Source organism: Rhyacophila brunnea, unplaced genomic scaffold, assembly GCF_057557595.1.
Source record: "Rhyacophila brunnea isolate RB1 unplaced genomic scaffold, BYU_Rbru_1.0 scaffold_20, whole genome shotgun sequence".
Taxonomy (NCBI): Eukaryota; Metazoa; Arthropoda; class Insecta; order Trichoptera; family Rhyacophilidae; genus Rhyacophila; species Rhyacophila brunnea.
Window position 1 is genome coordinate 13,016,965 of NW_028232860.1, and position 13,744 is coordinate 13,030,708.

General features: G+C 30.7%; 1 protein-coding gene across 2 annotated transcripts in view; it reads left to right on the forward strand.

The window, feature by feature from the left end:
- The first annotated feature begins 351 nt into the window (after nucleotides 1-351).
- The window catches only part of pxb (putative Hedgehog signaling attenuator pxb), a 699,312-nt gene continuing 685,919 nt past the window's right edge, over nucleotides 352-13,744 (forward strand). Inside the window, exons 1-2 of one of the 2 annotated variants that reach the window (XM_085948240.1) lie at nucleotides 352-634; nucleotides 2,164-2,451. The gene's annotated coding sequence lies outside the window, so the exon portion shown is untranslated. The remainder of the gene's footprint in view (nucleotides 635-2,163; nucleotides 2,452-13,744) is intronic. The other variant, XM_085948239.1, reaches the window with a different exon arrangement.

Sequence of the window (13,744 nt, forward strand, 5' to 3'; positions counted from 1 at the left end):
CATCTTACAATTATTATTCTTTTAAACATCCCGTTGAAATATCGAAACCATGCGGAAGACATGACAGATCAGTTATGGTGACATTTAAAAATCTGTTTCCAAACAACAAAAAAAAACAAGGTGTCGTGTGTCAACTGATTGCTCAAGTTTTGTTCCCCTGCAGTCAAAAAAAACTTTACACCATGCATCCTGCAATATTCTCTTCTCCGCCCTTTGGATCTCTCAATCCATCCCTTTTTCCCGCGCGAAGCCATCTTGTTCACACACAGCTCGGGTGTTTCCGCCGTGTCACGGACATTGCCGAACGAAATGCCGGCTTCCCTCGTGCTCTCGCTAAACTTGTTTTTACTCAGCTTCAGTCAGTCTCGCTTGAGCGGTCGTGGAGTTTGTTTCACGCCAGTCGTTCCTTTGAAAACTCCCCGACGAGTTTTTCGGAGATCGGTGTTTTTATTATTGTTATATTCGGATGACTTACGCGCGTTCTAGTGAACATTGTATCACAAATTCATTAACATTGAGTATCTCTACAGATATCAAAAGACAAAAACAAGACATTGTTTTAAATTGTGATTGTTTTTTTTTTAATGAAAATCGTGTTTAATTATCTACCCTTATCATCATTTTTGACTGAGTGGTTGGTATTAATTTATTTGTGAAATCAAAATAATAACAAAACATTTTATCATCCCTTATTATGGACAACGACGGCGAATGTTTGTCAAAGTTTTCTTATCAAGACAATTTTCAAATTTAATTAGATAGATAGATACGAATCTCACGTAAATTTATTGTGCAAATAAACTTATTCGCGAAGTCAATTATTTCCTTAGACCTCCGTCGGGTTTTGTTTTTGGCGGTTTTGCATTCGCAATAGAATACGAAATTTTATATCAAATAAAGATTTAATTTACTCAGTTGTCTCAGTGGATTTTGTACCTATATGTACATAGTGATATATTTTGTCTGGGTTAAATTTAGAATCAATTCGGAACAAGGATCCCTTGGATATACGACACGGTAACCGCAAGATCTGTCTCTCGGCGGAATACGAATCAGACAGACATCCTAATTGAATTTGTGTCGTGCGAGAGACTTTCTTTTGTACCCCCGTCGGACAGTTTTATATGACAGTTTTATCTCTCGCATATGACAAACAATCAAACGCGGCAATATTCGAACGGGAAAATAAAGAAAATCTCACCGAGAGGTTTTTATAGAAACGTTGTTTGAGCGTAGATTGACAGGAGCAATGATTCAAACTAATGTTGAATGTCACGAGAAGATATTGGGTAATTAATTTCAGTTAAAAAAGGAAAATTAACTGAGGAATCAGTACTCAAGAATTGTTTACATACACTATACTAAGTCAAACAAATGCTCATACGAAGTTACAAGATAATTAAATTCCTAATTTAAAATTACTTAGGAACACACAATATTGACATAGCCATCACGTCTTGGTATATATAATAGTAAATATTGCCTTTTATTTAAAGTAATGACATCAATGAATTAATATAGTACCTGCATAAGTAATATTGAATAATATAGGTATAGATAGAACATGCTTAAAATATTGTCCTAATAGTGAATAGTATTGTAATAACAATTTAATAATATCACTTTATATTTAGGTTATATTTTTGTTTGTAACACCTGTTTTTTTCTGAAAAGATATTGTAAAAATAAATTGAACCTACATTATGTATTTCTACATAGTTGACCGAGTATCTAATATATTATTATGTATTGGTATGTACCTATCTATCACTTATCAGTAGTCAGAAATTTACTTAATTTCGGAAGGAATTAAAAAAGGCTTTCAAAATTATATTAATAAGTATTAATTGCCTACAGTTAAAAATATTATAGCATAACTGATAAAATCGGCGATGATCGATAACAAAGTATAAAAGCACATTTTTTTTAATATTGTCATTTTCACTAAGAGATTTTCCGTTAAAAGTTTAGTAAGTTATTATTTTTAGATCGAATGTAACGAATAAGATTCTCTGTGAGATATTGACTATTTTAACTTTATATTTTAACGTATTATATATAGGTTAATATAATAGGTACATACATATAAATGAAAATCGAACACAATTTGTGTAATACGATTTTCTCAAGCATTAATTTCGTTGTTTGGTTTTGTGATTTCAGTATTCCGCACGGATGGTTAAATACATCTCGTACAAGGCAATATTGCTCGGTTTGGTGTAAAGATTAATATCGTGTTTTCCTTCCGCAAATGCCTATCCGTCAGTTACGATAATATTATTTCACATTATCGTAAATAAATAATATTATTTAACGAAAATCTGTGCTCAGTGTGATTATTATTATCGTGTGTCGTGTTCTTTGTGAAAGTGCTCGTTTCGCCTCTGTAGTGGGGTGATTAAAATTGTTGTGAAAACAGCTGATCGTAGTGTGGAGGCAAAACATCTTAATGTAAGTATTTTTTTATTATTAAAATAATGTTAAAAGACCACATAACAGATTAATAAGATGATAATGTGAACAGTGTTGCCAACTGTCATTGACAAAAATATGCCAGATAGAGTACAAAAACAAGCTATTTGACAGCTAGATTTTGTGAAAATTATATTTCATTACCTTTTTTGCCTATCGAAAAAAGTGCACAAAAATCCCACCACATTTTTCCAGAACACATTTCAAAATTGATAAAAAATAATTAATTGATAGAACAACCTACGATAAGTAATAATTAGGTAATACCAGAGAGTGGAATCCCCGATATTCGTAAATCTGATGCCACATGAATAAGCACAACTTATATTATAGTACCTGATATCATTATATCACTATAACGCAAAGAATGCTCGTATTAATATGTTTCATTGTGTTGTTTTATTTCTCAAGTACCGACATACTATCATCTGAATAAATAAACTAAATATCTAGCTTATTTTCGGCACATTTAAAACTCGTCACTGTTAGTTATACCAAAATTTTCCTTATTTCAAACTTTACCGTCTGGAAACCTTCTTAATAAATAAACAGTCTTTATTTTAAAGTCACCTTTTTTACGATTACTTAACTGATAGCTTACGGGCCGCACAAAATTGTGTTTTTGCTAATTACTTTTCAAATGCAAATTAACACGTTAATTACAAAATTAATTAAAAGGGCCCGTAAGCATTGTGTTAATAAACTCACATGATAGACCATTTCAAACATTTTAACAACTTCAAAGTCAAATTACTCAAAACTAGTATTCTCCAGTTAGTGTGTTCTGCCCGAACAGAGACGATTACTGTTAAAGTCATCAAAAAACGCTAATAAAAACGCCATAAGCTAGATGTATATAGAAAAATGCTAGATCTGGCAAGAAAACGCTAAGTTGGCAACGCTGGATGTGGAAGCCAGACACCGTGGATCAAGGCTTTGAAGAAGGATTCGTTGTATTAGTTTGTGACTGTCAGGCCATAAAACATAAAGTGAGCCCTCAAATATTGAATGCGTGTTTCGTTTACAACGGTTACGTGATAAACTTTAATGTTTAATACATATTATGATACAGGCATTTGTTTTAATTTCATCTCAGATTTCCCCACAATCGAGAATTAAATCTTGTTTCAGCATCATCTAGAAGGCAACCCATTTCCCATTATTGTTATGTACCCTGGTCAAGACAATCACACACAGAGGCGGTTTACTCTGGCAGGACGGCCGGAGAAATCCCGGTAGGTTGACAAGTCACAAGTGCAAAACAAAAAAAAAATCATCGCATATTGTAGCGTTTTAGGTACTTTAATGGTCGAAGTATTAACTAGTTTGGAGACCCCTCTATATATATATGTATAGCCTGTGCTAAAAAAAGCAATATAGATATAATATATCATATTATGTTGCCAAGACTTGTTTACACTTTAAGAAGATAAAACCATATATTCTCAATGCAGCTATTTGTAGGTAGGTACCTACCTACGCTTGGCTTTCTGTGGTAAATCAGATTATTTGTGTTTTTGGATGTTTTTAAATTTTAGTAAAATGTTTGTAAATTCTCAACAATCTAAAATTTAAAAGCATTCCTGATTTACCACAGAAAGCCAAACGTACAAATAGCTGCACTGAGAAATTGATGGACTTATTAGCATTATAATAACTATATTCCATTACATACACGGAATTATTAGTTGATTTTTGTTTACACGGAGATTGTGAAAAATATGCATTTTTTACGTTAATGGTTTGTGTTTTCTTTCTGGTTTATAATATTATAATAATATACCTACTTCCAACTATATTATCTCAGAAATGTAAAACTGTTTGCGTACAAAATACAAGTGTTATTGGTTGCTATGTTTTGTTCGTTACATATTATTTTGTATCGCCCTCCGAATCAATCAATATTCGTCAACGGCATTCATTTTGTTTCATTTCAATAATTTGTTTTGAAAAAATCTATTCTTTTTAATGTTAATTGACGCAGATAACGTCATTGATTCGTCAGAAGATTTAAAAGGGGGGCTCATTAAAACCAGTCATACAATTGTTAAACTATACTTAAATATTTAAATAAAAATCACATCGGTTGAGTAGGTATCTATCTATAAAATATTACCGAAGCATATCAAAATCTCTCCACCTAACAACGAAAGGGCCTATAAAACAAACACACAAACATATTCGTCCTTGTACACAAAAAATAAACTCCTAAGTAATATTATTATCGGATGTCACTGTCATTTTTTTGATAGTACATAATTGGATAGTGAAGAGCTGCAATATTATTTTTACTTGGTAGCTACGTTGGTAGTTAGAAATTATAATTTTCATTTTAATCTGACTGTATTTTTATGCTTATTTTTATACTCATAGATATACCTAAAATTTATGAACTTATCTCCTATGAAAATATTCAATAATTTAATTTCCATGCAAATTCTTTTCTTCTCAGTCTTTAGTCTCACGATGGTCGCACGGTGTAAGCGTCGACCTATAGCGTCGTGGGTCCCAGATTCGAATCCTGGGTCTGGCAAGTACACATATTGTTTTTCAATTTGTGTATGAGTCAGAGTATGGACCTAATAGGTTGAGCAACTGGCTAACATCAATTTATCGTAAAAACAAAATATGTAGGTATGTTAATACAAACCTCCACTCAGTGGATTAGGATAGAACATGGTAGGAAAATTATTTTCTTATGTTTAAAATTTGTCCAAAGTGCTGCAAACCTACCTATTAATCAACATGATCAAATTCGTCGTAGGTATTTACTAATCTCAAGATTTTCTCTCAAATAAATTCCTACATGAATGAAAACCGCAGAGGTCATATTTTTTATATTATAATATAAAGTTATTTTGTTAGACGTAAAAGTTATATTAAAAATCCTAAAATTTATGATTAATTCGCGAATACCACCGGATTTTCACCCCAAAAACAAAAAATAAAATAATTCGCTTTGATGTTTTTCCAATGCCAACAGGATATTAGTCCCTAACCGCCGAGGTTTCCTTGAAATTTTTCTATACCGGGAATTATTTTGAATCACTACAAAAACTTGATCTCAATTTTAAGAAATAGGTACTTATTGAAAGTATAAGTAAATATATTTTGTACGTATAATTTTTTGGTTTAAAAGTTTAAATTAAAAAATCTTTATAATATAGAAATAATTTGGTTAAATTAAGTTTCTAGATACTTAAAAATCTTATAACAACTACGAAATTTGCCACATAATTATAGTTATTGTTTTCTATTGATCTCCCACCTATTCACCTGTTTATAATTTTACATTTAGGTACATCATTAACTTTATTCAATTTTCTTATGTAATTTCTTTATATTTATGTTATTCTTACTCTCTATCTTATTAGGCTTAACTATATTATAATGTATACATGGAAACTTTGCTGGTTGCAATAACTTTTCATTATTATATTTTATATTTTTGTAATCAATATTATGTAACTGTTTGTTTCCTTAATAAATAAAATAAAAATAAAAACTTTGAAATGTATGGATAATCGCTTGCTACAATATGTCTTAGGCGTCAAGAAATTTACTTATCATTTTTATTTTAAAAAAAAAATGTATTGTTAGTTACCTAGGAATTTTGTTATGATTTACAAAATAATACCCCCCTCTATTCTCCTTATTATATAATAGCGATTTTCTGTTAGGTGATGATTTAAATATTAGACATAGGAAAAAGTGGCCAGTAGTTTATTTGATTCTTTAAAGCTCTAATAATTATATTTAGTAGCAGGTTACTTTAATAATTAAAGTCGATTAATTTTGTAACATAAATATTATGATATTAGGAGTTTAAAGTAGGTAACTGCGCACTTGGGAACCTACGCTGTTTTTCTAATTTAGTGTTTTTTAATGAAATGTATATTTCTAAGAAAATTTAATAAATGTAATGTGTATAAAGAAAGTAATATGTAGGTACTGAACTACATATTATGTAATATAATTATCAAGCTATAATATTTAGTTAAAAAATTAAAGATACTTAACCGCTTAAATACTAGCGTAATGATCAGTGGCAGGTTTAGGTATATAGAGGTCTGAGGCACTGACTGATTTCTAGGCCCCTTCATGATAAAAAATAAAATATAACTCATAGTTTCCAACTACCAATGAACCGAGTAAACATATTAATGTATTTATTTCCTAGAATCAAACCCGTTATAAATAAGTACGTATCTGTGATTATGTCATAAGCCTCTTTGATTATAGTTGCAGGGATTCGGTTATGTTTTGTGTAATATTATATTATACTCTATTTGTGATAAATATAGTTTTTTTTTAAGATTTTGCATAATTTAATAATTGTATGACAGGTTTGAACAGTTTCGATGTGACTTTTTAAATTTTCTGACGAACTGATTACGTCAAAGAAAAACGTTGCTGAATGAAACCCATATTACAACTGCATTGATACATCGTTACAAGGTTTCAAGTTAATGTAAACGTTTAATATCAATGACTTATATCGTAACCTAAATAATTGTATCATGATTAGTAGGTATGTATCATTGTAGCATGTAATGTAACAATCAAGGCAGCAAAAAAGGGAATGACAATTATGTCCTCAAAAATGGTATAATGTCAACTCAGAATTATGAAAAAGGCATTACTTTGCCTCAACGAACATGAGCACCAAATCAGTCAAGTTATATTGAATAAGAAACAAAACTATGACCATTAGCATTTTACGTGATAAATATATTATAGACAATCATGATTTATTATACGGACTCGCTCACCTGTACGTATGTATTATTTGCAGTAAAATACTGCTTGAACAAGCGATTTTCGAAACAGATAAAAAAATTGACTTGTGTTTGTACGTAAACTATTAAATTTTGTAACACAAAATGACAATGTTTAGTTACTGCACAGATATTAAAATTTAACATCAGACGTAAAATGTTTTACAGGTAATAAAAACAATACGTATTTATTAAATGTACCAATGTTTAGATATTTCTTACTATATTTAATTCTTCAATGCATTTATATTATACTTAAAAATTGTGTTCATTTCTAAAAATTATCAATAATATTTTTTTAATGTATTTATAAGGGTACAAGAGGGAGCGGAGTTAACAAAATCTAGCAGATTCCGCTGTATTTATTCCGCGAAACCTGGTAGTCTTATAATTGTAGCTATAATTGCGATCTGTTGCATACAGAAGTGCTCCGGACCCAAAACCCCCCACTTCCTTGTATGCGCGCCATTATATTATGTCTTTTCGCCAAACTGTATTCTTAAAATAGACCATAAATAGTCAGAAGAAAGTTAGAAGAAAGATATTTATTTTTTTCGTGACTACCCCCTATCAGAGGTCGATCTTTATTTAATCATCTGCTACCTGAAACAGTTTGGTGGAGCTGCACTCGTATCAATCACGAAAGTTCTTAAACTAAGGTAATAATCTAATAATAAAATAAATTATCTAAACTTTCTTTGGATAATAAGCAGTGGGTCACTGTACTTTTGTCCTCTCATAACATGGCAAATTAGTGTTTTTTGATACTACGCAGAAGTTTTGGTTCTTTCTACTATTCTTTCGAGGACTAATATTAAATCATCACCATGTGGAAATGTATAGATAAGAATAGTAATAAATAAAATTGAAATTTTCTTGCAATAATATATATTTTTTTTATTTTCGAAATACTGCACTGATTGCACAATCCGTTTAATTGTAAATTCGCGGTATTCTTACACCGTTTTAATTATAAATCGGATTGAGCGCTCGTGTCGCGATTCCTCGTCCCTTTCGGAAAGCAGTGGCGTCCCAGGGGGCACGTTAGCGCCTGCTTTTCCGGACCCCTCCCGCGCGCCACTGCGCCGCGCCCCCACCCCTACCTTTTATCAATTACTCTCTCCAAAACGCTCTCGCATTCTCGTTTTTTCCTGTTAACATGCCACCGCATCCAGTTAAAGGATTAAACATGTAACATGCGTAAAAATAACGCGCCGGATACGTGGAAAACACGCAAGCTGAACGTCGGATAAAACGATTGCGCGAAGCGCTTAAACACCTAGTATGATTTGCTCAGCGGGAAATTGAAAGCATTTTTTTCCGGAATATGATAAGAACCTCGAAAGGTATATTTACCGACACGGCAGAATTTTTGGTTATTTTTACTAACCTTAAACTTCACTTGAGCTCTATGTGTATATACGTACCTATATAAGTATATTTGAGTATAATGTGTCAACGGCTTTTACGCCAATTTAGCGTATACTAAGAGAAAAGTACACGCGTGCCAATTTGATGAAAAAATATTGTATTCAAAAGCGATACTTAAACCAATTGTCACACACTGAATAAGTAATAGGCATAATATACTATAATAACGAAAATACATAACTACCAATTTTTAAAAGGCGTATAAATTAATAAGTCATAAGGTCGATCCCTGCTTTATACCAATATTTCTCTGTTACGTATGTTTCTGAGGTGTTCCAAATAATGTTAAGTATACCTACTGTCGTTAAAATTCTACAGATATCTGAGCTGTCGAATAAATGCAGATATTGAACATACATAACTTGGAAACACGTCGGATATAATAGGTACTACTAGAAAAAACCATATTTGAAAAAAAAAATACGATGTTCGAGGGGATTTGAACCCGTATAATCAGAATTTGGCGAGAGCCTGGCGTCAAGGTAATTAGTACTCCTTGATTTTTTTTCCGACCGTGTCCGATCCTAATAGGATCATATGGGCATCCACAGAGGAGAGGTTTGTGTTAACAGATTTTAGTTAAACCTATTAGGTCCATACTCTGACTCATACATAAATTGAATGGTTCGAATCCTGGGTCTGGCAAGTACACATATTGTTTTTCAATTTGTGCGTGATTCCTTGATTTAATACACAGAAATCAATAGACATTAATAACGCAATTTGATAAGTATTACATGTAGGACCTACCATTTTAAATTATTGTCGCATTTAGATAGGAGGCTCGTAGCCATAATTGGTTATACGGGTAAAATCCCGTCGAACATCGTATATTTTTTCCAAATATGAATTTTTTCTAGTGGGTAGGTATATATCTGAGGAGTTTTCAAGTTATTTGTTCAATATGTGGAATATTACATTCTCAAAATCTTGTGAGTGATTGTTCGTTGAATAAAAGAAATGGTTTATTAAAAATGCAGATAGGTATGTCGACGCTAAGTTAGTCTGTACTAAAAGTTCAAATAATCTGTTCTCGTGTAATTGAAAAAAGTGTGGCACCTCAAAAAAGTAAATAGCTGATTTAGGACTACTGGCAATTTCTGTCACCTGCATAAGAAATAGTTCATAGCGCAATGAGTACTTGGCAATAGCCAGTACTTACTTATTCTAGGAAACACCACAATTGTGAGGAAAAAATAAGGTTACTAGATTATAATAATAATAACTATAACTACATTGTCGGTTCTTCTCACTTCTAAATAAGCCGTAGAAATAATGGCGTGAAGAAGTGTTGCTTAATGCCACTTATGTATGACTATGCATTTAACCACATGATTTCTGAGTTCCCTGAATTTAACCATCAGTTAACATTAGATTTTGTAGTTATTTAATAAATACTATGAAAATCGGTGGAATATTATATACTTAATTTTTATTTCTAAATTAAATTTACAATACTTCAAATAATTATAATGTTTTGATTGAATAAACATCACCTAATTTATGCACGCGCTTGTATAAATAAATATTGATAAATCAACATTTGTTTTGAATGGTTCTGTACGATACTTTTAATTAAAATATTTGTGATTAAATTTAATTCAAAACCATTTTAATATCCGTCAATAATTGTTGATATAATTAAGTAATATTGTGATTTTGTATAATTAACGAAAATTTCATCACTTTGAAACATTAAAGTTTAAAATTTCAAACAGAACTAAAGAGGAATAATATTTTGAATATCTTGCACTTAATTAATCAAAAAAACAAATAACCTAAATCGAAACAATATTTGTATCCAGAAAAACAAAGATTACGCTGTACAAAATAAGATTGTCAAAAACTGAAGGTGGATACAATTTGCTGTGTAACACAAAATAATATCAGCGTCGACAATGTGCTGGAAGACCATGAATCTAGTAGCTGGATGAAGTCGAAGGGAATATAATATACCCTTTTTGTGTCCAATTTCCATGCTACGACTCGGTAAAAAAGGTGGTAAAGTGGCTAAAATGTCGGCCGGAGTTCACACCGGACTGTAGCGCCCGATAATAAGTACTTATTAAAAATTCTTAAGTACCATACGATTTCTTTCTTTGGAAGAGGCCTTCACCCGAAGAGGGGTTCTTACAAACCAAACAAACTAGTATCTTAGCATTAAAAATATTATTTAAGTTACAAATACAAAAATATATACTAATATAAACGTTACATAGCACAGTTTAATATATAAACATTATTTATTAGTATTATATACAAAATAAAAATCTTAATATATATATATATATATATTATGTATTATACAAAAATATTAAAATAATAATTAATATTATATTAAGTAGATAATACAATCATAGATATATATGCATAATATGTATAATCATAGGTTTTATATACATTAGATATAGTCAATTCACTGTCATTTACTTTTTTTGTTTGTAAGAAATAAAAAGGCTTTTTTATTTTATATTTTTATTTATTTATTTATAAGTACCTTATGATGTACCTGTGTTGTTATTTTATAATTGTATTACGTACCTGCTCGCTAAGTTTATCTGAGTCAAAATTTCGTTTAACAAAAAATAGCTGCAATTGATAGGTATACATAATTATTTTGGAACACCTATTAGAAAAAAACAATTTGAACTTTCGGCCGTCGCAATTAGCTTTGCTTTTTATTTATTAGGTATATTTTTAAGGTATTCCAAATTATGCATATATAATAAAAAATGTACATTATTAATTTTAGTGTATTTATTGAATAAAAAATAGTTTAATTACTTAAATAAATGAAACTTAGGTGAGTATCTACTTTTTAAATTTATTCATCTACAGATTCACGGTTTAAGAATTAGGTACTTACCTTGTTAAAACTGAAAATATACTCGTAAACTTTTTCCATATTTTTATGTAAGAGACCGCAGTTATAACTTATTACCGATAATAAAATACGTAGGGGTTACCTTTTGATGGTTTCTACCACTAAATTAAGTATTAAGATTTAGTATTCAAAGTTCAGATGAATATGAAATTAGTACAGTCTGTTCAGATTTATTGTTCCGTGGAATGTTTTCGAGCTTTTTGATTCTTGAAAAATGGTGCGGCATTCATCTATTTCTTCCCTTAGGCCTAAAAGCGCTACACAGTTTTAGGCCCACGCCTAAAAGCTCAATACCCGCTTTAAAGACTCTGAAAAGATGTTCTGTCTAGCTAACTGGACTCCAGGAATACATAATGAGAAGCTGGTATCTAGCTTTGAAGTTTTGTGTTTAAAAAAAAGGAATATTAAATATTATAATCACTCCATTACGATCGTGATCGTAGGTCTAATAACTTAGAGAGAATTTCGATCTCACCAGTCAGATCGTAACTATTTATAATTATACACAATTTTCAATAAAATATTAGTACCTATTTATGTAGATCATGCAACATACTAATAACTAAGAAACGAATTCTTGTGAATTTGTATAACTTATTCCCTACCTGACCAAATTCTTAAATATCTCAAATGTTTTCGCTTTGTATGTGAATCTTGTGGTTTTACTTGCAATGCTTGTAGGTATGTTTCGTTATTTCTAGACTTCACAACATACGACGGCTCGCACATCTAAACTCGTCTCGTCTGCAACCTGTCGAATACGTCGATGTGACGTCATCGTTATTTACAAAACTTACGTTGCCAAATGGAGCTCCGCACCTTGGTGGAATGCGACTTTTTAGTTAAAAAAAAAACGCATTTTTTTTGTAGTACTTATTCTACTTTTAATCAATAGATTAGGACCGGTTTCATCCGCCTCAGAGGGACATTTTCAACTGAAGTTTCAATAATTGAAAATGTCCCTCTGAGGCTGAAGAAACCGTTCCTAATCTATTGATTAAAAGTGGAATAAGTACTACAAAAAAATTGCGTTTTATTAAATAAAAACAACAATACCTGATTATTCCCGATTTATTATCCCAAATACCGGTTTTACATATCGTCTCTGTTCTGTCAGAACACACTAACTGGAGAATACTAGTTTTGAGTAATTTGACTTTGAAATTGTTAAAATGTTTGAAATAATGGCCTATCATGTGAGTTTATTAAGTAATCGTAAAAAGGGTGACTTTAAAATAAAGACTTTAATTATTAAGAAGGTTTCCAGACGGTAAAGTTTGAAATAAAGAACATTTTGGTACTAACTCAATATGTATTTTTTTCGAATTAGTGTTTTCTGCCAGAACTGTGACGATATGTTCAATAATAATTGAAAAATTTGATTTAATTTGTTTTAGCTTAGAAGATTACGAAAGCACCATGCTGAAGTTATATTATTATTAAACAATATTAATCAAGTACTAATAAAACATATTAAAATGTGTTTGTTATTTGTCTAATAACATTTCATTCTATCAAGGATTAACAGTAATATACATAAGCGTAATGTAAGACTCATTCACTTTTCTTACCGCATTACTTGGTCTATCTACCTAACTAGACAAGTACTCTCCGTATTATACAGTAAGTTCAGAAGTGACCAAATAAGCTTCTTTTAGTAAAACCTCTGGCTAACGTATACACACGTCGCGTATTATGAATTCATCCTTTGGGTTGATTTATTTCCCGGCCCATTAATAAATCATATCTGTTCAAAGAAGCCCAATTTTAAGGATTGAATTGATCTCTGGTTGTAAATGATTTTTAACCCACGGTAATCTGGTAACTGGTTTTAATCAACGCTATTGGACACGGAAATAAAATATGTACCACTTAATAAGAGTTACAAAAAGAATTTTAGGCAATTAATAAAGTGGAAAAAATAATCGATATTACTATGTATCTGTCAGATATTATAATTAAAGGAAAATGAGAACATGATTTAAATATATTTCAGTACACTTTTCAATAATACTTGTAATACTTGTTCTACTTGTAAATATATAAAATAGATTATTTTAAATTTTTTACCAATATGTAACAGAATAATAGTAGCAGAGCACTGCGATTTTTTTTTCTTTCTAGATGCCTTTATGGATACCTCGCATTTACTATCGAGGTTTCTTAAGGACTTTGGCAC